This window comes from Schistocerca gregaria, chromosome 2, assembly GCF_023897955.1.
Source record: "Schistocerca gregaria isolate iqSchGreg1 chromosome 2, iqSchGreg1.2, whole genome shotgun sequence".
NCBI classification, from domain to species: domain Eukaryota; kingdom Metazoa; phylum Arthropoda; class Insecta; order Orthoptera; family Acrididae; genus Schistocerca; species Schistocerca gregaria.
The window spans coordinates 884,782,360-884,804,534 of NC_064921.1; the positions used below are offsets into that span (position 1 = coordinate 884,782,360).

The window sequence follows — 22,175 nt, forward strand, 5'->3', positions numbered from 1 at the left end:
CCACAACTACAAGGAATTTTATATACCCTCGGTGTAGCCAAAGGGTGTCGTGCATCTTTTGCCGACCTTAAAAATTCTTTTATTTTCCTGGTGGGTCTGAAAATAGTTTCCACCCCATACTTGCCTAAAACTTTCCCAATGCGGTCTGTGACCTTACTAATGAACGGAAGAAAAACTTTGCCCTTGGATGACTGTTGTTCGTCGTTACTCCTTATTCTTTGTCTAGAGCGAAGTGCTCGATCTATATCCTTGTTAGAATAGCCATTCTTCACGAAAGTTGAGCATAGATGTTCAATCTCATCTTTTAAATAAACAGGTTCACAAAGTTTGTACGCCCTGCAACCCCGGCCGGCGGTATGAATGCAGTGCTGCAGTCTTCTTATCATGGATTGAATGGTATTCCTAATCGCATCGGCACTTACCGAAGCACATGCTCCGACAATTCTCTCTCGCAAATCTTCAGATGTAGTTGGAACGAGTTTATAAGCAATGTCTTTTACGAATCCCTACAAGAAAAAATCCAGAGGCGTCAAGTCTGGTGAACTTGCCGGCCATGACACATCTTCTCCGCGTCCAGTCCAACGATTTGGGAATTGTCTCTGCAACTCATTTCTACCTATCAGCGAAAAATGTGCCGGACACACATCGTGTTGATACTACATTCTGTTCCTTGTTCCTAAAGGTATTTCTTCCAATAACAGATCTAATATTTCTTGCAGGAATGTGGTGTACTTCCTACCATTAAGAATTCCTTCGATGGAATAGGGGCCTATAATTCCCTCCTCCAGAATCCCACACCACACATTCACCGACCACGGTTTTTGTGTGCTATTTGCCACAGCCAACATCGATCTTTAGTTGCCCAGTAATGCATGTTATGCAAATTAACATTTCCATGGTTCGTGAATGTAGCTTCGTCAGTAAATAAAATCAAATTAATAAATGTGTCATCCCTCTGAATCTGAAGCTGAGCTCATCGGCAGAATTCAATGCGGCCCAAACAATCCGTACCAGTTAATTCCTGGTGGAGACTGATATGGTAAGGATGATATTTTGTGGCGATGCAGAACACGAACAACACTACTCTGGCTCATGCCAGATTCCCTTGCGATTAGACACGAACTAACACAAGAGTATCGAACCACAGTGGCAAGAGTACCAATTTCCATTTCCTTGTTAGTAACTTTCCTTTGCCGGAAATGTTTCCGACGCAGTAAAGATCCAGTTGTTCTCAATTTGTCATACACATATTTAAATGTACAACGTGTAGGGTGAGTACGTTGAGGATATCTTTCAACGTATAAATCTCTAGCTCTCACTGAATTTCTTTGGCATTCTCCGTAAATGAGAAGAATATTTACTTGTTATTCGAAGGAATACATCATCCGCATTCGCTTGATTCGACGACACTAGCCTTACCGTTCTTATTAGTGTTGTATTGCTAAACCGTCGAATGGTGTTTACATGTCAGTGGCACGTTTGATAGAAACGCTTTATTCGGCTGATATTTACTATTTGCACGATATACGAGATAGAATTGTCAGAGCATGTGCTTCGATAAGTGGCGAAGTGATAAGGAACACCACTCAGTCCATGATAAGAAGATTGCAGCACTGCATTGATACCAATGGTCATCACTTCGAACACTTTCTGTAAGTGGAAGTTCATGCCACCTTTTTCACCTTAGTTGACCTTCAAAGATCTTACTGTTACACATCATTGGATTCGTCTCTATAGCCGCTATCAGAAAATGAGTACGAAACTATAGCATCCCATTTAAAAGTGCAAAGTTGACCTTCATATCTCTGAAGGAACCCCACTTAGCAACAAAAAAACCAACGTGATATTATGGCCCCTGTTAACTCATGCAACATTTGTCCCACAAACGTTTCAGGCACTATCATACTTTCGGAGTTATTCTAGGTGGCAATAGTTAGTGACTCACTCTGTATATTTAGTGAGAACAACTCATACGAATCATTGTTAATTTTACGGTTGTGATACCATCTTTCCTCTTATTTTGGATTCATTTTAGTAGACGAACGCAACAGCGAACACAAGGAAGCCCAAACGAGAGTGAGATGCGAGAACAGGCGGCGCAGTAATTCTCAGATAACGCAAATATTTTTCAACAGTTTTTGATCTGCTCACTGTTTTGGACAGTCTCTCAATGCAACCAACATACGCTCAATATTACTGCACATTCGGAAATATTGAGTAATGATATAGGCCTTCTAGAGGCTGCTTGAAGAAACGGAGGTAAAAATGGCTTGAAGGTCATCTGGGATATGGAAAGCTGTATTCTGAACTAAATTCCCCACGTTGCTTAAACGGAAATGATATGGGCAGTGTGTAGTGCCACCACTGACTTAACGGCAGTGAAGCACTAACGGTAAAAGCGCAAAGTTTCAAAAACTGAGGAATGCCCGATGAAAAATGGAAAGATTCATTCTGGGCATAACAAGAAGGGACTGAAAACCTGACGAACAGATAAAAGACAAGATTTGAGGACGTGATAGTTATTGTTATTGGCAAGTAATGAGACGGAATAACGAAAGACGGGCAAAGCAGGCCCTGTTTTAAGAAAAGATCTAATGCAACATGGGTTGATAACATAAAGAAACAAGCAGGACCGACTTGGAGACGGAAAGCAGAGACGTATGGAGAAGTCTGGAAAGAACCTTATCCAACAATAGATGATAAATAGCTGCCAATGTTAGTGGCTATATACAAAATGTTTAAAGAAAATGTCACATATTTGCACAGGAGATAGAATTAGCCAAAACTGGACATTTAGGAAACCTGTATCTGTTGAGATATGAGACACTCTTGCCTCTAATTCCCATTTGTCTGTTATGTAGAAGTAGGGACTCTAGGCAGTGCTGCCTGCGGTTACCACACATTCTGATTCATCTTTCAGCTCTTCTTCGCAGTGAATCAGCACTCTTTCAAATACACCCACCTTCATTCGGACTGCGTCACATTTATTGGTCAAACGTTCCTGTAACGTCTATTTATTCTCGAGAGGTTGCCTTTAAACGTCTCCATAGCCGGAAAGCCAACCGATTCACGTCCAGTGAACGGGAAGGCCTGCAGCCGGACCTCCTCGACTAATCCAGTGACCGTGTAACGTCGTGTCCCGTCGGGCATAAACCACAGTCATTGTCTTTCTGCAAGAGTAATGTTCCCCATTACCGCTGGTAATTCAGCGCGCAGAAATCGGCGACACACTTTAACAAACGGATAAACAAGTTTCGTTAATCTTATCGGTAAAGTGCACGATTCTATAAGTCCGTTGCCAAAAATTCCTGTCCAAACACTGATACTGAAGTGATCCCGATGTCTCACCTTCGTGATTGCTCCAGGGTCAGCATCTGCCCTCGTGTGCTTACTGTGGTAATTTACTATGCCATCTTTTGTGAATTCTACATCGCTGAATTCTACACTATATTCCTAAGAAGTGAAACGGGCTATTTCTCAACGTTTCTTGCAGTCTTGGTTCACTTTAATGTTATTTAATTAAGAGGGGTAGGACGTCAAACGGCCTGACTTGGAGCAGGAGATGCACCACAGGACATTTTAATTTCCACTGTCTATACCTTTACAAATAAATTCATAAAACTTTATCAGCATGACCAGGAAGGATTAAGGATTCACACTCATAGCAGTGGAAATTCAAAAGCATAACAAAATAATTTTTTACATGTGAAATTTCATCACTTTCTCACTTACTATTGGCTGCATTTGTTGCTATAGATACACTTGTTTTTATAAGTAAGAGAGATTATTCGATGAATTTTGCACAGCATACAAACCATACTTACAGGTGTATGAAAATTCAGAATTTTCCAAATCTATGAAAAACTGTGGTAACGATTGAGATAATTAACTATAAAATGTAACAGCTCACATATTTTTTCATAAATTAAATAAATTCTAGAGTTTCATACGACTGTAAGTATGGTTTGTATGTTGTTCAAAACTCATCGAAGAATCTCTCTTACTTATGAATAAAAATGTACCTATAGCAACAAATGCAGCCAACAGTAAGTGAAAAACTGATGAAATTTCACATATGATTTTTTTATGTTTTTGACCTTCCACTGTCATGAGTGTGAATACTGAGTCATTCCTTGTCATGATGAGAAAGTTTTATGAATTTATTCGTAACAGTATAGGCAGTGGAAATAAAAATGTTGTGTGCCTCTCCTGCTCCAAGTCTGCCCGTTTGACGTCCTAATCCCCTTACCTTGGCAAGTTTTGACCAATACTACCACCAGAGGCAATATGTCACACTTTTTTTTTGGAAACTATATTAAAATTGAGTTAAATTGCTCTACGGTGGTGGTGGTTAGTGTTTAACGTCCCGTCGACAACGAGGTCATTAGAGACGGAGCGCAAGCTCGGGTTAGGGAAGGATTGGGAAGGAAATCGGCCGTGCCCTTCCAAAGGAACCATCCCGGCATTTGCCTGAAACGATTTAGGGAACTCACGGGAAACCTAAATCAGGATGGCCGGAGACGGGATTGAACCGTCGTCCTCCCGAATGCGAGTCCTGTGTGCTAACCACTGCGCCATCTCGCTCGATAAAGTGTTCTACGCTCTACCAATTATGTGGGGTGTATTTTCCAACTAATGTCATGATCCACCAGTAGTCCAAAAAAGCAGTGCACTGTCTATTTCATGTGCCTTATCCTCTGAATAGAATTTTTGTAGATTGTACACTTGTACAAGGTACTAAACTGAATATATTCTGAAACTCGTACGTCTTGCTTTGGAGATAATGATCAATTGTTTATCACTGTCTGTAGATGCATCTCGTAGCGGGAGTAAAATTAGTAAGGCACCGGAGGGATTCGAACCCTCGATCTCCTGTTTACTAGACAGGCGCTTTAACCAACTAAGCCACGGCGCCACGATATGTCGCTGGCACAAGTGTGGGTAGAACCAGCAAGTGAACAGCTGGTTCCTGCAGCTGGTGCGAAAGATGACACTTGGAGCTCCAAGGCAATGCTCGTCACAGCAAGCTCCGTCGAACAGAACTAGGTGAAAAGTCGCAGAATTTTTTTTCGTTTACAATTTCCACCAAATGACGTATCGTGGTTAACTCACAGATGCTTTAATAAATTTCATTCCCTCATCTTTCTGCACTGCTCAGCTCCCCGATGAAATGTCGGTCTACACCAGTACGAATGCTTAAGTCGGCTCTTGCACCTTCTAAGTGGAGGTAAGAATGCCTCAGTACAACCCGGCGCTGCTCAGACTTGAGTGTTAAATCCGCTGTTACAATCTTCTATATCAAGCGAGACCCTTCTTCACATCTACCACCTAGGAACTAAATGTAGTTCAGCGTACGGTATACTGACAACCTGAGCTATGTGCAAGTGTTCCCTTGGAACAATCAGCTGTGCGACCGAGGTTCTAGCAACAACAGAGACCCTCAAACAAGCACTTAATGTGAACGATATTCTCGGAGTAACACATCCGCTGACCGCCCTCGGAAAACTAGAACATCAATCATGGAGCTTGAAAACGAGCTATCGTGTATTTGTTGTACGAGAGTTACTCTTATCAGTGTGTCAAACCATACGGGAATCATAGACAACGATATAAACTATCTGATAAAAAGTATCTGGTCATCGCTGTGTAATGTAGAATTCGTACTCCCGCCGGTTTAAAAGGAGGCAAGGATAAATGCGGTCTCAGTACTCACAACTAGGGCAAAGTGGTCCATCCATCTTCATTGCACAGTCAACATGGGTTTAGAAAACATCGTTCCTATGAAACACAAACTAGCTCTTTATTCACATGAAGTGTTCAGTGCTACTGACAAGGGATTTAAGATCGATTCCGTATTTCTGGATTTCCGGAAGGCTTTGGACAATGTACCACACGAGCGGCTCGTAGTGAAATTGCATGTTTATGGAATATCGTCTCAGTTATGTGACTGGATTTGCTATTTCCTGTTAGAGAGGTCACAGTTCGTAGCAATTGACGGAAAGTCATCGGGTAAAACAGAAGTGATTTCTGGCGTTCACCAAGGTAGTGTTATAGGTCCTTTGCTGTTCCCTATCTATATAAACGATTTTGGAGACAATCTGAGCAGCCGATTGTTTGCAGATGACGCTATCGTTTATCGACTAATAAAGTCATCAGAAGACCAAAACTAACTGAAAAACGATTTAGAAAAGGTATCTGAACGGTGCGAAAAGTGACAGTTGACCCTAAATACCAAAAAGTGTGAGGTCATCCGCATGGGTGCTAAAAGGAACTCATTAAACTTCGATTACACGATAAATGTCTAATCTAAAAGCCGCAAATTCAATTAAATACCTAGGTATTACAATGACGAACAACTTAAATTGGAAAGAACACACAGAAAATGTTGTGGGGAAGTCTAACCAAAGACTGCGTTTTATTTGCCGGACACCTAGAAAATCTACTAAGGAGACTGCATATACTACGCTTGTCCGTCCTCTTTTAGAATACTGCTGCGCGGTGTGGGATCCTTACCAGACAGGTCTGACGGAGTACATCGCAAAAGTTCAAAGAAAGGCAGCACGTTTTGTATTATCGCTAAGTATGGGAGATAGTGTCACAGAAATGATACAGGATTTGGCTGGAAATCATTACAAGAAGGCGTTTTTCGTTTGAACGGAATCTTTTCAAGAAATTCCAATCACCAACTTTCTCCTCCGAATGCGAAAATATTTTGTTGACACCGACCTACATAGGGAGGAACGATCAGCACGATAAAATAAGGGAAATCAGAGCTCGTACGGAAAGATACAGGTGTTCATTCTTTCCGCGCGCTGTACGAGATTGCAATAATAGAGAATTGTGAAGGTGGTTCGATGAACCCTTTGTCTCGCACTTGAATGTGATTTGCAGAGTATCCATGTAGATGTAGATGTAGATGTAGATTGCGTGTTTGTGAGATCTGGGGAATGACTGCTGACACTCACTTGAAAAAGCATCACGTGCTCCGAAAGTAGGCTCTTAACAAACATCACAGACGCGCCATAGTTTGACTCAAACACATACACCAAGACACAAAATGCTCTCCACACGTAACTCATTAAACACAGAACTTAATCATTCTATCAAAACCTTATAGCTCAGACAGAAGGCAATGTGGGAAAGTCCACACATCCTTCAGATTATATGGGCACAACCCCAGATATGATAATACTGCCAAAATGTTGTCAGTAGAAAAGAACAACAGGATGGTTGGATCAGGAGAGCTGTGATACTCCTGGCTGTGGCCGCCAGTTTTTTATTTTGCTAGAAGGTCTCCGTAATGCAGCTTGATACACGTGAAGTAGCATATGGTACAAAAGTGGAGTGGGGTACAAATGACAGATGGTACAGTATGTACCACTACCGTGGGAGAATCCGCCAATTGTGTTGAACTTGCTTCTGATTGGTCGACAGGTTCGGGTGCTAGGCGCCAAATCGCCCAACACCTCTTATTAATTACTTATATACTTTTCATTGTACTTAACCCGGTTTTTATTATGACAATCTCTCATGGCTGCCCTACGAGTCCATCGTTTGTGTTTATTAAATTTCACTAGTTGTGAGAAGCATAAGAGTAATGATATTGTAATGGAAGTGCTTCCGACACCTTCGGGTCGCTTCGGCGCGCCTGGGAGACAAATACTTCGGCTGCGCTAGTCACTCTGTTACGGGAGTTCTGGAGGGCCTGACACGTATCTCAGTATCTGCGTTACTTAGATGTGAATATGTAATAGTCACTCTGTTTCGGTTGTTCTTTAGAGCCGGACATGTTGTGCTCTATATCGGGTGTAACTTAGTTGTGAATATGTAATAATCACATTGTCTAGTGCGTAGCGGAGAGCCGGACATGTGTATCATTTTTCGGAAGTTGGATGGAAAAGTTACCATACAATTAACAAAACTATGTCGAGTGTGCCGGCCATGGTGGCCGAGCGGTTCTAGGCGCTAGTGTCTGGAACCACGCGACCGCTACGGTCGCAGGTTCGAATCCTGCCTCGGGCATGGATGTGTGTGATGTCCTTAGGTTAGTTATGTTTAGGTAGTTCTAAGTTCTAGGGGACTGAATGACTTTAGCAATTAAGTCCCATAGTGTTCAGAACCATTTGAACCATTTTTATGTCGAGTGTTGTGTGAATATTCGAATTATAACAAACAGGATACATTAATGAGAAGTATCGCCTACCATCATAGTCAATACTACAGATCTTGCCCACTGTAGATACAGAGACTAACCTGGGCAAGCAACATCCCGCAAAAAGCACAATCACAGGTTGGAATTGACAGCGTAGCAGCCTCCGCCGAAGAAGATCCCATGACCGACGAGCTGTCTTGTGCGCTGGGGACACAATTTTAGAAGACGACAGGTTGGTGGAAAAAACGGTCAGAGACTCTTATTCCATCTCTCCACATCTCTCCAGGTCCTGTTGTCAATTACGTGCTTCCAGCGACGAATTATTTAATGGATAAGTACTTCGATTTCTAGTGTAGTTACTATTATGACTGTTGTGGCCTCGCCGCAGATGCAAATCGTAGTCAAATCAGGAATTACACAAAGCCGCATCAATCTCATCCAGTTAAAATCTTCTTCTAATGAAACACTGTTCTTCAATAGCAGATCCTTTTCGCTAACAGGGAGATCCAGGGGTAATTCTGGATGTAGAATGTCAAATTCCGTTCTTGAGGAGAAGTTTATAGTTTCGTGAAACAAACGAAAGTATCACTCAGTCGATATTCACACAGTTCGTTAAGCTCTAGAGGCAGTATCTCCTTTCATGTAAATTTCTAATGAAAGTTTATACCGATAAGTATTTTCTGAGTCCATATGCATCTAAATAACTGCCTAAAATTGACATCACTATCTGAACTTCGTTAATATAGGTTTAATCCCTTTGTTCACTTCAGATACGAATCGCAGTCAGAGATAACACGCTCACCAACAACCGGGATCATGCGTGTTGAAACATCAACTTGACATTTGTAATAGTAGCCTTGGAAGATAACATAAAACATGTGTCACGTATCGGTCAAGTCCTTTACCATGGCGTAATTGAAATGTGTGTGAAATCTTGTCGACTTAACTGCTAAGGTCATTAATCCCTAAGCTTACACACTCCTAAACCTACATTATCCTAAGGACAAACACACACACCCATGCCCGAGGGAGGACTCGAACCTCCGCCGGGACCAGCCGCACAGTCCACGACTGCAGCGCCTCAGACAGCTCGGCTAATCTCGCGCGTCAAGGCGTAATTACCGTTAGTAAGTCGATTCAGCTCGCTCGGTATAACACGCGCACTGAAATCGTAACTTCCACCCATAAGATAGTTCTTTCGTTTGTGTAGTGACATTTATTGGCATTAAACTTTCATGTAGCTTCTTCAAAACTTCATATGAGCATTGAGGATTTCCATAAAAGTTGCTTACCGAATCTTCTTGCAGCTAGAAATCGTCAGACTTAAATATCCTCGTATTTTGCATCTCTCCTATCCGAGATATCACAATGTTTCTTCTGAGAAATTCTCACGTGAAAAAAATCACCGACAGATACATATCTGGTAGAACATAACTTTTTAATGTTCACCATTAGACAGCGGACGCAATATTGGTTATAATTTCATCTTTTATTCATTTAGCAAGATATTTTAATCATCAAATTAAATCTCAAGTCCGTCGTCCGCCGCCCGCTAGCCCTCGGTTGGACTCCAATGTTGCCGCGTCTTCAGAACAGTAATGGAACACCTTGCTGGACTGGATGGTAGAGCAGAAAATACAGAACAAACATAGCATTTAATCCAGAATGAGATTTTCACTCTGCAGCGGAGTGTGCGCTGATATGAAACTTCCTGGCAGATTAAAACTGTGTGCCCGGCCGAGACTCGAACTCGGGACCTTTGCCTTTCGCGGGCAAGTGCTCCACCAACTGAGCTACCGAAGCACGACTCACGTCCGGTACTCACAGCTGGCAGAAGTAAAGCTGTGAGTACCGGACGTGAGTCGTGCTTCGGTAGCTCAGTTGGTGGAGCACTTGCCCGCGAAAGGCAAAGGTCCCGAGTTCGAGTCTCGGTCGGGCACACAGTTTTAATCTGCCAGGAAGTTTCATAGCATTTAATATTACAACAATTCATATCACATCTGTAACACAAAATTGTAACACCAATTTATACTTGCCTAGCATCGTTTCAGCGGAACGTATTACTATTTACCACAATTTATCGTGAACGCTACAAAGTGTTCAGAATGGTTCAAATGGCTCTGAGCACTGTGGGATTTAACATATGAGGTCATCAGTCCCCTAGAACTTAGAACTGCTTAAACCTAACTAACCTAAGGACATCACACACATCCATGCCCGAGGCAGGATTCGAAACTGCGACCGTAGCGGTCGCGCGGTTCCGGACTGAAGCACCTAGAAAATACATAGTGTCCCCCAAATCAATTAGCACAACAGCTTGCTGACACTCTCATGGGTCTCATAAAATTGTAGAACTTTCAACATTGCAGCGCATCAGCAATCGTAAGTATCGAAATAATTATGAAAAGTCCGTCTCGGTAGCACAAACTACCTGGTGTTTACCTAGGTTTCAGCGTGGGTAACCACGCCTTCTTCAGAACAAATTTAAAACAGCTTGCCTAAATAGGCATAGTGAAAGCCTAAAATCAACACCTACAGCTGCAGGACCTCACATTTTTTTGTTTACAAATACAGGGCACACATGTACCAAGCCAATAATATTACTTATCTCAACCCTGTGTGTGCTGTCTCGCCCCAGCCAACGTACGCGAACTGAGGCAGCGCAGGCCGCTCACATGCGCGGCTATCGAACTCACTGCGCATTCGCGTGGCCACGAAACGCTCTTCTTATGCACGCGAGCGGGATTACAAAGTTAACACGTATCGGGACCTAACTGACTGCCAAAAGCTGTCAAACAAATAGTTGTAATTTCTACCTAATTCTAGGGCCTCCATATTAGCTTGTGGCTGATTTACCATCCGAGCACAAAGTTTGTCGTGCGTTGCTATTAAATACGTGTTAATTCCCGCATCATCGCTTTTATCATTTGCTCAATTTGCTATTTGTGCGACATCTTTTGGCAATCAGTTAGGTCCCGATCGGTGTTAACTTTGTAACCCCGCTCCGATGCATAAGAAGAGCGTTTCCTGGCCGCGAGCATGCGCTGTGATTTCGATAGCCGCGCATGTGAGCAGCCCGCGGTGCCCCAGTTCGGTGGAGAGCCTGTGACCAACGTACGTTGGCAGGGGCGAGGCTGCACACACAGGGTTGAGGTAAGTACTATTATTGACTTGGTACATATGTACCGTGTACTTGTAAAAAAAGAATTGTGGGGTCTTGCTGCTGTAGGTGTTGATTTTAGGCTTTCACTATGCCTATTTAGGCCAGCTGTTTTATATTTGTTCTGAAGAAGGCGTGGTTACCCACGCTGAAATCTAGGTAAACACCAGGTAGTTTGTGCAATCGAGGCGGATTTTTCATAATTATTTTGAATAAAATTGTGACCATTAGTGCTTCCCTTCTTTGTATCCGTTCAATATCCCCTGTCAGTTCTATTTGGTACGGGTCCCACACGCTTTGGCAATATTCTAGGATGTGTCGCACGAATGTTATGTAGACAGTTTCCTTTGTAGACTGATTGCATTTCGATAGTATTCTACCAATGAGCTGCAGTCTGCCAACTTCTTTACCTGTGACTGAGGTTATACATTCTTTCCATTTCATAAGGACTCAGATACCTACATAGGTATTCAGCAACTAAGCTCTGCTTCCAAAAACTGCCTGTCTGTCCCCTGGGCTACCAGGACCTTCGCCAGGTCGTCCATCCAGCGCTGCCTCGTTCGTCTTATGGGGAGTTAGGTGTTTGGTTTCCCCTCAAGCGTCTTCTTTACGTGTCTTGCTTCTGGCATACGGGCTACGTGACTCGACCACTGGTCTCTTTTGCTCTTCTGCTTCTGTAGGTTTGTTGCATCAACAGGTAGATTTTCTCGTTCTTCCTCCTCCTCTACTCTCCTTTATCTAAGAACGGTCCCCGTATCGCCGGCCGTTGTGGACGAGCGGTTCTAGGCGCTTCAGTTTGGAACCGCGTGACCGCTACGGTCGCAGGTTCGAATACTGCCTCTGGCATGGATGTGTGTGATGTCCTTAGGTTAGTTAGGTTTAAGTAGTTCTAAGTTCTAGGGGATTGATGACCTCAGACGTTAAGTCCCATAGTGCTCAGAACCATTTGAACTATGTTTGGTCTCCGTATCTTCCTTAGTATTCGTCTTTCAAATATTTTCCTTTTCTCGTTTAATCATGCTTCAGGTTTCTGAACTGTACATGACTGCTGAGCTTAACCCTGTGTTGTACACGGTAGTTATAGTTAAACTTTCGCTATTCCGACAGTGTGGACGGAAAACTATGTACCAAATTCGTACCCATCTTTAAAGGAATAAGTAGCGGGGAAACCCAGCATTGCCCAGGTATTTATTTATAACTGTGCGTCCATGACCGTACCACGCAGCATCTTGCCTTGTGGTTAATGTTTATGACGTCATGTCTACTAAGCTATGTGTTATAGAACGATATGATTTTGTAAATACAGCGTGACACAGAAAAACGGGAACATTTCCACAATCCAATAAAACTAGAAGTCATGAAGGAAAGAAATTGCATTCGTAGTAATTGAAAACTTACAACTTTGCCATTTACGAAATATTGATGGTATTTATCATTTGTTAAAAATTACGTCTTTTAGATGCCGTCCTCCTGTACGAATACATTCGTGAAATCTGGTGTTGAGATTCCTCATTCACCGTTGCAACATCTCAGCTGGGATACTATGAATTGCATCCTGAATTCTCTGTTTTAACTCAATCAGGACTCTTGGTCAAGTCGTGTAGACTTTGGTCTTGAGGTAGCCCCACAAGAAAAAGATCACAAACTGATAAATCTGGCGATCTAGGGGGCCAGCGAATGATACCGAATCGTAATATCACACGGTTGCCAAAGAATTCTCGCACATATGCCATTGATTGCCTTCCAGTTTGTGATGTTGCTCCGTCCTGTTGAAACCAGGCTTCTTGAACGTTTGGAAAGTTGTTCAATGCAGGTGTAAGTAAAGTTCGTAACATATCCACGTAACGATCGGCGTTGACAGTTATTGTGTTTCCCTGTTTATTTGCGAAAAAATAGAGTCCGGTAATCCCATGTGATGAAACACCACACCATACTGTCACTTTACTAGCGCGTAAAGGGCGCTCATGAACGTCAACAGGATTTGTGTTTTCCCAGTAACTGTAGTTCTGTTTATTCACATAACCTGTGAGATGAAATTGTGCCTCATCTGACATCCACAACTTGTTTAAAAATTCATCGTCATAGTTTATTTTTGTTATCATTTATTGACAGAATCCTAATCGTAACCGGTAATCGTTGCCCTTCAATTGTTGCACCATCTGTAGTTTGTACGGACGAAATTTTAAATCAAGTTGAAGAATTCTGCGAACATTCCTCCGTGACATTCTAGCCACTGCTGCTTTCTTACGAATGAACGCCGTGGAATCCGTAAGACAGACTCGCGTACAACATCAATGTTCGCTGGAGAACGCACACTGCTTGGTCGACCTGTTGGTTTATTCTTGAGGGCAGATCCAGTCTCTTCAAAGTTATTAATCCAACATTTTATCGCTTGTTTCGACGGAAAGGCATCATGACGTCCTAAATTATAACAACGTCGAAACTCCCTCTGCGCCGCTACCAAACTGTCACTGATTTTATAAAAGACTTTTATGGCTAACGTACGCTGTTGTCCGTTCCACTGCTCCATGATTACTGAAACGGCGGACTGTTTACTCGGTAACCGTCACGAACCCGCAGTGCTGCCACGTGCCCATGGGTGCCACTACTCATTTCAAACATTACCGTTATTCTGTGGCACCCGTACATTCAGCGGCTTATGTGGATACTGTTTGCAAAACGGTGTTGCAAATAGAGTTAGTATCAAAATAAATTTAAACGTCATTGCATGATGCAGCAGTTTTTCACTACTTCATTGTTTATGACGTCTTATTTCCTGAATTACATGTCGCTCAGTGTTATAATATTCTAGGTGCATTCAGTGGCATATGCGGACTCTGTCTACGAAATTTATTGCGAACAGAGATAGAAGCAAAGAAATTATAAATTTATACATCATGCATGATGCGGAAGTTTTCAAGCATGTCATTGTTTCTGACGAATACGGGGCGAATACTGCTAGTACTAAAGAAGTAATAACGTCATGCCTTATGCACTTTTACTGCATGAAAGGTGGAGAAGAAGCAAGCGACAAACTTTCTAAATAAAGCATAGGGCTACTACATGCGTATGGACTATTGTAAGTTATAGAAAAATTAGAGCAATACTTTATAAACTTTAGTAAATATTTGTACGATACCTGAATTCTGAAAAATGCAACTTGCAGGAAATTGCGAAAGAAGATATGAGTCCAATTAAACTGTGCCTCAGAACATTCCTGAAGCATAGTTTTCATCCTGCTGTTTTTCTTCACCTTCAAGCCTCCTCTTGGCATTCCTTTTAGCACTTCTTGCTTCTTCGGTAACTTGAAGAGCAAATATTTCAGCTTCATGCACCCATTGTCTGTCACACGCAAGCAATTGATCGTCCATATAAAAGCCACATTTTATGCTTAAATTTCTCAGCACTTCCAGCCTTCCTATCACTCCATCATTGAAAGATATCACTGCATCTAGTACACCAACTTTTAATGTATTTAGTCCTACAAAAACATTCTTGAGTAATCTTTTCCATATGCAATGGTTGAAACTTTCATTTGTATTCTGAGTGCCCCCATGAAGACATTTACTAAGCAAAACAGGGCCAATCAGGACTCTAAAAATTGGTTTTATTTCATTCATAACAGCCTCAGGAAGAGAATGCTTATGATGGTATATTTGACCACTTTCTTCTGCTTTTTGGTAACCACACCAAGAATGGGCTCCATTAGGGCAAAGTCCATGAACAGACCACCTGGTCGTCTGTGGACAACTTACGAAAGTAGGTGGCCCATACAGCTTTTCTCATTGCTGTAACATCATTAAGAGGAGCAGTTCGTCTAATGGCCAGTCCATGATAACTCTGAAGAAGGTCTGTTTCAGTTTCTGTCAATCTGCCTCGGCCAGACAGAGATTTCCCATCAGATAGCAACTTTCCTTTCATTTCTCTTCGTAGCACCCTCAATCTAGCACCCATCCTCTTTTTCGCGTGTCCACAACACTCCAGTTTTGTTACCAAGGTATAACCATAAACACTGAGCTCATTAATTTTATTGAAAGGTTTAGAGTCCCCATAGCCTAGGTACTTCGTGTATCTAACATTGTGAACGTACACCGACCTCTGGAATATTTTTAGAGCTCCATACCTCCAGAGTAACCTTCATAATTCTTAGAACACTGATGTTGAATATGTCCTTCAGTGTTACCATGGCAGATGTGGCAGTACACACATAAGCACTCACATCAACAACTTTTCCATTTTCCAGGGAAGTCGCACTTAGAACACTATTCAAGGAACAATGTCCTCGACGTTGTCATGTCCCATCAAGTGCAACACCGATGTCCCTGATTCCATTAATATTTACAGTTTCTTCTACTGCAAGTTTCATGGATGCTTTAGACACAACCGTCAAGGCACCTAAAAGTATTTTTACGTACTTGCTGAAACTACTGGTAGGAGGAGGTCCATCAAACGACAAAACGTTTTAGCAGCCTTTTTTCCTTTTCCTATTGCACACTTTGCATACACTAACTTCAAATTCACATCATATAAATTATGCACAACGTTCGAAGCCATTTTCAAGGTAGATTTATTGCGATTTCTACACAGAACAACTAATTTTTACGCCAAACCCTTCCTTCTACTTTGTTGTTCAGTTGTTTCCAGACAGCCTACACCATCACATTGTTTACATTTCGCCGCTTCCTTTATCAAAGAAGATAATATGCCCACATCAACAACAACAAATCCTCTACAAACAGCGTCATTGTTAGCATAAAAATTTGGATCGCCAGGAGGTGTGCCATGTGGGAGTTTCTTTCATGAAGAACTGATACATAGGTTACTTTCAACAGTGTGTTTTTTTTAACTGGTTACCACGGAATTGCCTTTTATTGAATATCTTGATGCATGGCATAGTTCGTATTTATTGCACACTAAAGGATATGTACTTCCACAAATATATGTAGCACTTGGGCAACAAACATTCAGTAACACGTGAACATAGTGCTTCAGCGAAACAAAAGTAAATATTAGTAAAGATAATCATTCACAGACACTAAAACCTGCACTGTTACGAACATATACAATGTATAATACGTATAAGTGCTGCAAACGGGAAGTTCACAGTTCTTTTCGAAATAATACTTGTTTCTGTAACAGAAATAAAGGGGGCGTGGGGGCATACATGACCGTAACTTTAAAATATGGTATATATATAGGACGTTTTTCATTTGAAACCCTATAATGTATACATCAATGTAATCAGGAAGACTATAGAGAAAATAAAGTCATAAAAAAATATATTTTTCCGCCATAAAGATTTATAAATGAAACAAACGTTATTAACATTCTACATCTACACTCTTCATGTCTACACATTTATTTCTCAATATAGTCATCACGGCGACGAACACGTTTGTCCCAACGAGAGACCAGTTTGTTGATGACGTCACAGTAGAATGTTTGACTTTGCTGACGGAGCCACAACCTTACCTCTGCATACACCGCTTCATCACTAACGAAGTGAAATTCTCGATGCTATTCTTTAACTTTTGGAAACAAATGAAAATCTGATGGTGTCAAATCGGGACTGTATAGTTGATGATCGCCGACAGTGAACCCAAGGCGTCGCATTGTTGAAGATGTCGCAGCGCTCGTGTGTGGTCTGGTATTGTCGTGCTGAAGGAGAGAGTGTGCCATATATGGACAAACTTTTCGAATTCGAAACGTGATTACAGTTCGCTGTTTCTCACGCACTGGCAAAATTACGTGACACACCGCCATTTTAAATATATGTAAATATTAAGAATAAAGATGTAGAATGCTAATAACGTTTGTTATTTGGAAATCTTTGAGAGATGTCACATAAAAAATTCTGAAGGATTGCTTTTCATCTTGCCCTCGTATTCCGAGTTAAAGCCGGAAACTAAGTTAAAGCTTACAAGACGCCTTATAACATCAACAATAAGAATTCAAGATGGACACAGGTGTTATCCTACATGTCTCTACGGAATCAAAGTGTCAGTATCTCGATACTGCGAAGATCGCCTATCAGAATGGGGAGATGTAAACCACCTACTGCTCAGCTGTTTCCACTACACTTGTCAGCAGGCCAATCCTGTAAGGTACTCGTCAAAATGCCAGTTCCCCTACTTATAACTACCAGGAATCTTGCTCCACAGCCAAAAATCTGTGTCCACATGGCAAGATAGTTTCAAGAGACGGACATTAATCTCCAAATTCCGAGATGTGAAGATACCGAGTCACAGTAACCGCTTTACTTGATTTACTCCACCGGTGCACACCAGAAGAAGAAACCGCCTGTACTCATCTTTATAACTGTTTATTTATGCATTGTTACTTATATCGAATGATGAAACCCATAAAACATAACTACTTGTGAAATACGATTATCAGTTATTTACATCCTCAGCGTAAGAATTTGTCATCAGAAAAAAATTTTAAAAAATAAGAAATTTTGTATGTTTGTTCTATTTGCAACGATAACATGTCATTAAGGAAGAGTGAGATATATCGAAACTTCACTATAAACGTAACAAATGGATATGTAACGGTAAAAAGTTAAGTAACAATATAAATGGCTAAATTTCTGGACAGTTAGAGGCCACATAAATACAAAAAGGCTCGGAAAAACTTCGAAATATAGGGAACAGGCTGCTCAGCATGCAATTCTTGCAGAATCGGCCAATTGCAGAATGGTTAAGAGGAAACAAAGCAAACCGCACAAGTGCTGAAAATGTGGAACTTGAGAAGGATTTCACCCAACGAACGATGAATTATAACATGCATTTGATGCTGCCTAATACCTACTGTAACAGCGAAGCGCTGCTCCGTCGCCAATGTAATTCCATCTGTGATACTTAGCGAGATTGTTGTTAGGTATGAGAAGACAAAACCTTTAACATCCCAGTCTACATCTTCATGCATTAACACGCTGTACGAGGTTGAGCCAAATGAAAACCTTAAATTTAAAAAAAAATATATTATTTATTGTGCATAAGTGGTACAAAGCTGTATCACTTTTCAGCATAATCTCCCCCACATTCAATGCAAGTTCAAATGGCTCTGAGCACTATGGAACTTGACACCTGAGGTCATCAGTCCCCTAGAACTTAGAACTACTTAAACCTAACCAACCTAACGGCATCACACACATCCATGCCCGAGGCAGGATTCGAACCTGCGACCGTAACGGTCGCGCGGTTCCAGACTGTAGCGCCTAGAACCGCTTGGCCACTCCGGCCGGCCTCAATGCAAGTCCTCCAGCGCTTACAAAGTGCATTAGTTCCTTTAGAAAATAAATTCTTTTGGTAGCCCGCGCAACAACTCAAACACAGTGTGGCGTACCTATTCATCAGAACGAACTTCTTTCCTCCTATTGCGTCTTTGAGTGGTCCAAACATACGGAAATAACTTGGGGCAAAATCTGGTGAGTATGGTGGATGAGGAAGATATTCAAAATGCAGGTCGGTGATTGTTGCAACTGTTGTACGGACATTGTGGGGCCTTGAATTGTCATGTTCCTGACAGCAATCCACGTCGCTTTGATTCGATTGCAGGCCGCACATGATTTTTTAGGAGATCTGTGTATGATGTACTGGTGACAGTGGTCCCTCTAGGCACGTAAAGCTCCAAAATGACGCCTTTTTCGTCCCAAAAGAGAGTCAGCGTAACCTTCCCTGCTGATGGTTCGAAACTTCTTTGGTTTTGGTGATGAGGAATGGCGGGCGCCATTCCTTGCTCGCTCTCTTCGTTTCCGGTTCGTGGAAGTGAACCCAGGTTTCGTCCCCAGTAACGATGCTTGCAAGGAAGCCATCACCTTCTCGTTCAAAGTGCCAAAGAAGTCCTTCACAAGCTTCAACACGCCGTTCTCTCATTTCAGGAGTCAGCTGCTGTGGCACCCATCTTGCAGACACTTTGTGAAACTGGAGCATATCATGCACAGTTTGGTGGGCTGACCCATGACTAATCTGTAAAGACGCTGCAATGTCATTCAGTGTCACTATGGCTTCAATTGCTGCAATGTTCTGTGGAGTCACAACTCGTTGTGCCTGACCTGGACGAGGAGCATCGTCCACTGCAGTCACACCATTTGCGAACTTCCTACTCCTACTTGCTGCTGTGACAAACATGCATCACCGTACTGAACCTTCATTCGTGGATGAATTTCAATAGGTTTCACACCTTCACTACGCAAATACCGAATAACAGAACGCTGTTCTTCCCTGGTGCAAGTCGGAAGTGGGGTGGCCATCTTTATACTGATACTGCGACGGTATGTGTGCATATGCACTATGCTGCCACCCACAGGCCATTCTGCACGCTGTTTGTAGCATGATTACCAACTTTCAGGATAACGGCTCGAAATTTCGATTTGTTATTACAAATTTAAGGTTTTCATTTGACTCGCTCTCGTATAATGCGTGGATGAGGGTACAGTTCCAACGTAACAAGCGGGTGCTAAGTTGAAAAAAGTTGAGGACCTTTGCTCTAAACTTCCTCAATAGCGTTTCGAGAAAATATCATCTTCTGTGCTATCTAAGCTCCTGGACCGTACGGTAACGCTAGCAGCACACATCTGAATTGCTTCGGTATCTTCCTTTATTCCAGTGTGGCGGGAATCGCTGTGACTGATTGTGAGTCAGGCAGTACGCCATTTATATAGAATATTACTGGAATGTCAAAGCGTTAAATGAAGTAACATCTGAATTATTTTATGTAATTGATAAAAGAAATTTTTTATGTAAAAGTGGTTGCTCAAAGAGCTTTGGAAATGGAGAGGTTAGTTCCAACATATGTAAATAATATTTATTGTATAACACAGACATCAGAAAGAGCACTACAGGTGATCACACACACACACACACACACACACACACACACACACACACACACACAGTCACCGACACGTTATACGCATCTACATTTGCAATTACAAAGGATTCAGTAGACTGTAACGTTCCAAGCGCGTTTGTTAAATATTTTCATCGATTTCGTGTGTTACATAACAGTAGGGTAATTACAGTACCAATAGTTTTCTCTCTTTTTTAATACTCTCAAAATGATATTATCCATCGACTGGAAAATAATATTCCACAATAATTTTTCTTCACACAGATATGAAATTAATGACTTGTGGCAAGAGACGTTAAGCGCCATCACAGCCCGTTACCGTGTGTTACATTACAGTAGGGTAATTACAGTACCAATAGTTTTCTCTCTTTTTTAATACTCTCAAAATGATATTATCCATCGACTGGAAAATAATATTCCAGTCGATGGATAATATCATTCTGAAAGTATTAAAAAAGAGAGAAAACTATTGGTACTGTAATTACCCTACTGTAATGTAACACACGGTAACGGGCTGTGATGGCGCTTAACGTCTCTTGCCACAAGTCATTAATTTCATATCTGTGTGAAGAAAAATTATTGTGAGGCACCGGAGGGATTCGAACCCTCGATCTCCTGTTTACTAGACAGGCGCTTTAACCAACTAAGCCACGGCGCCTTGTAGGTGTGTGTTGAGGGTAGCCTGAAGTCCCTGACTCAGCAGTGAGCAGCTGGTCCCTACACTTGTTGCGAGTGACGTCATCAGAACAGCTGGCACAGCTGATACTGGTTCTCATAGCGCGCGTACCTCGCCGAGAATGTGGTTTACTTCGTTACTCTGTGAACCACAGTGACGTGCGTGGCAAAGGGTACTTGAAATTCTACCAGATATTAGGGTCTCTTCCAGTTACGGGACTGGGTGTTAGTGTTGTCCTCATCAGTCCATAATCATTCGGGAAAGTGGCGAGACTGGACAGTGTAAAGTTTGGGAATTTGTACGGGCGTGGATAACCACGCAGTTGAACGCCTCACAAAGCAAATATCATCCCCGTCAGTCTTTCCGTTTCATTCGTGTCTGAAGCGCCTAAATACCTCTGTGCAGGTTCTAGTAAGTCCAATCTTGTCTTCGTTCTTTTTTTTTTATTTTTTTTATCATGCGCTGTCCCGACAGGAACTGTAATTAAAGTTTTCCTCTTTAAATAAAACAATATCAATTCTTCTTCTCGACAATGGGGTGTTGTAAAAACTACCGGTCAGCAATAATTCGTAGCGCGGTGCTGTACTTTTCTGAGTATTTCTTTTTCCCTATGCCCATATTCAAGATACGCATAGTTATCTACGAACGTATAAGTTGCACTGTGATTCGTATGTAACTCAATGTGTGTCCAATTATCCACGTTACTGCGTTGTTCTTAATTCGTGGATATCTTAATCTCTAAGGATGATGAAGAGACATTAAGTTTATGTAATTGGGAACTGTGCCACCTATAATCGCTATTTTGTGGCGTAGATACTTGAATATTGCTAATGCTTTGCCACGTGCGTAATTATATTGACCTGACTGTTTATCTAACATACCGTTGCTGAGCATCGGCGAATGTTATTTAATTTTCCGTTTGTTGGTATTTTGTCGTTGAAACTGAGTTAACACTGCTACTTAAGAAGGCAGGTTACTATTATGAACATCCCTCCAAATTATGTTCCATTTCACATCCGGACACTTCACCTCTACACAGTTTCTTACATTGTTTCATGTCATGACCTCTTAGCTACAATTTTGAAGTCGGTAGGGGCTGGAGGGAAATTGTGATCTTGTCTATTTAACTAAATTCCAAGAACTACTGTGTAACTTGAGATGATGGTAACTGGTAGGTTTTAATGCAGGAAGTTCACAATTTGCTGATTTCCACTTGTCGTCGAACTCAACTGGTGGCCGCGATGCTGAGTTCCCTGATGGTGTGAATTCTTAGCGTCACCTCATTTTATTAAATTAATCTGTCCGGTTGCGGGTGTTCATCCCATCTGGCAGAG

General features: G+C 41.8%; 2 non-coding genes across 2 annotated transcripts; both read right to left on the reverse strand.

Moving 5' to 3' along the window:
• Positions 1-4,841: 4,841 nt before the first annotated feature.
• Trnat-agu (transfer RNA threonine (anticodon AGU)) lies at positions 4,842-4,915 on the reverse strand. The gene has a single exon. It is a non-coding gene; the product is annotated as a tRNA-Thr (tRNA).
• Positions 4,916-20,749: 15,834 nt separating this feature from the next.
• On the reverse strand, positions 20,750-20,823 carry Trnat-agu (transfer RNA threonine (anticodon AGU)). The gene has a single exon. It is a non-coding gene; the product is annotated as a tRNA-Thr (tRNA).
• Between the last annotated feature and the right edge of the window lie 1,352 nt (positions 20,824-22,175).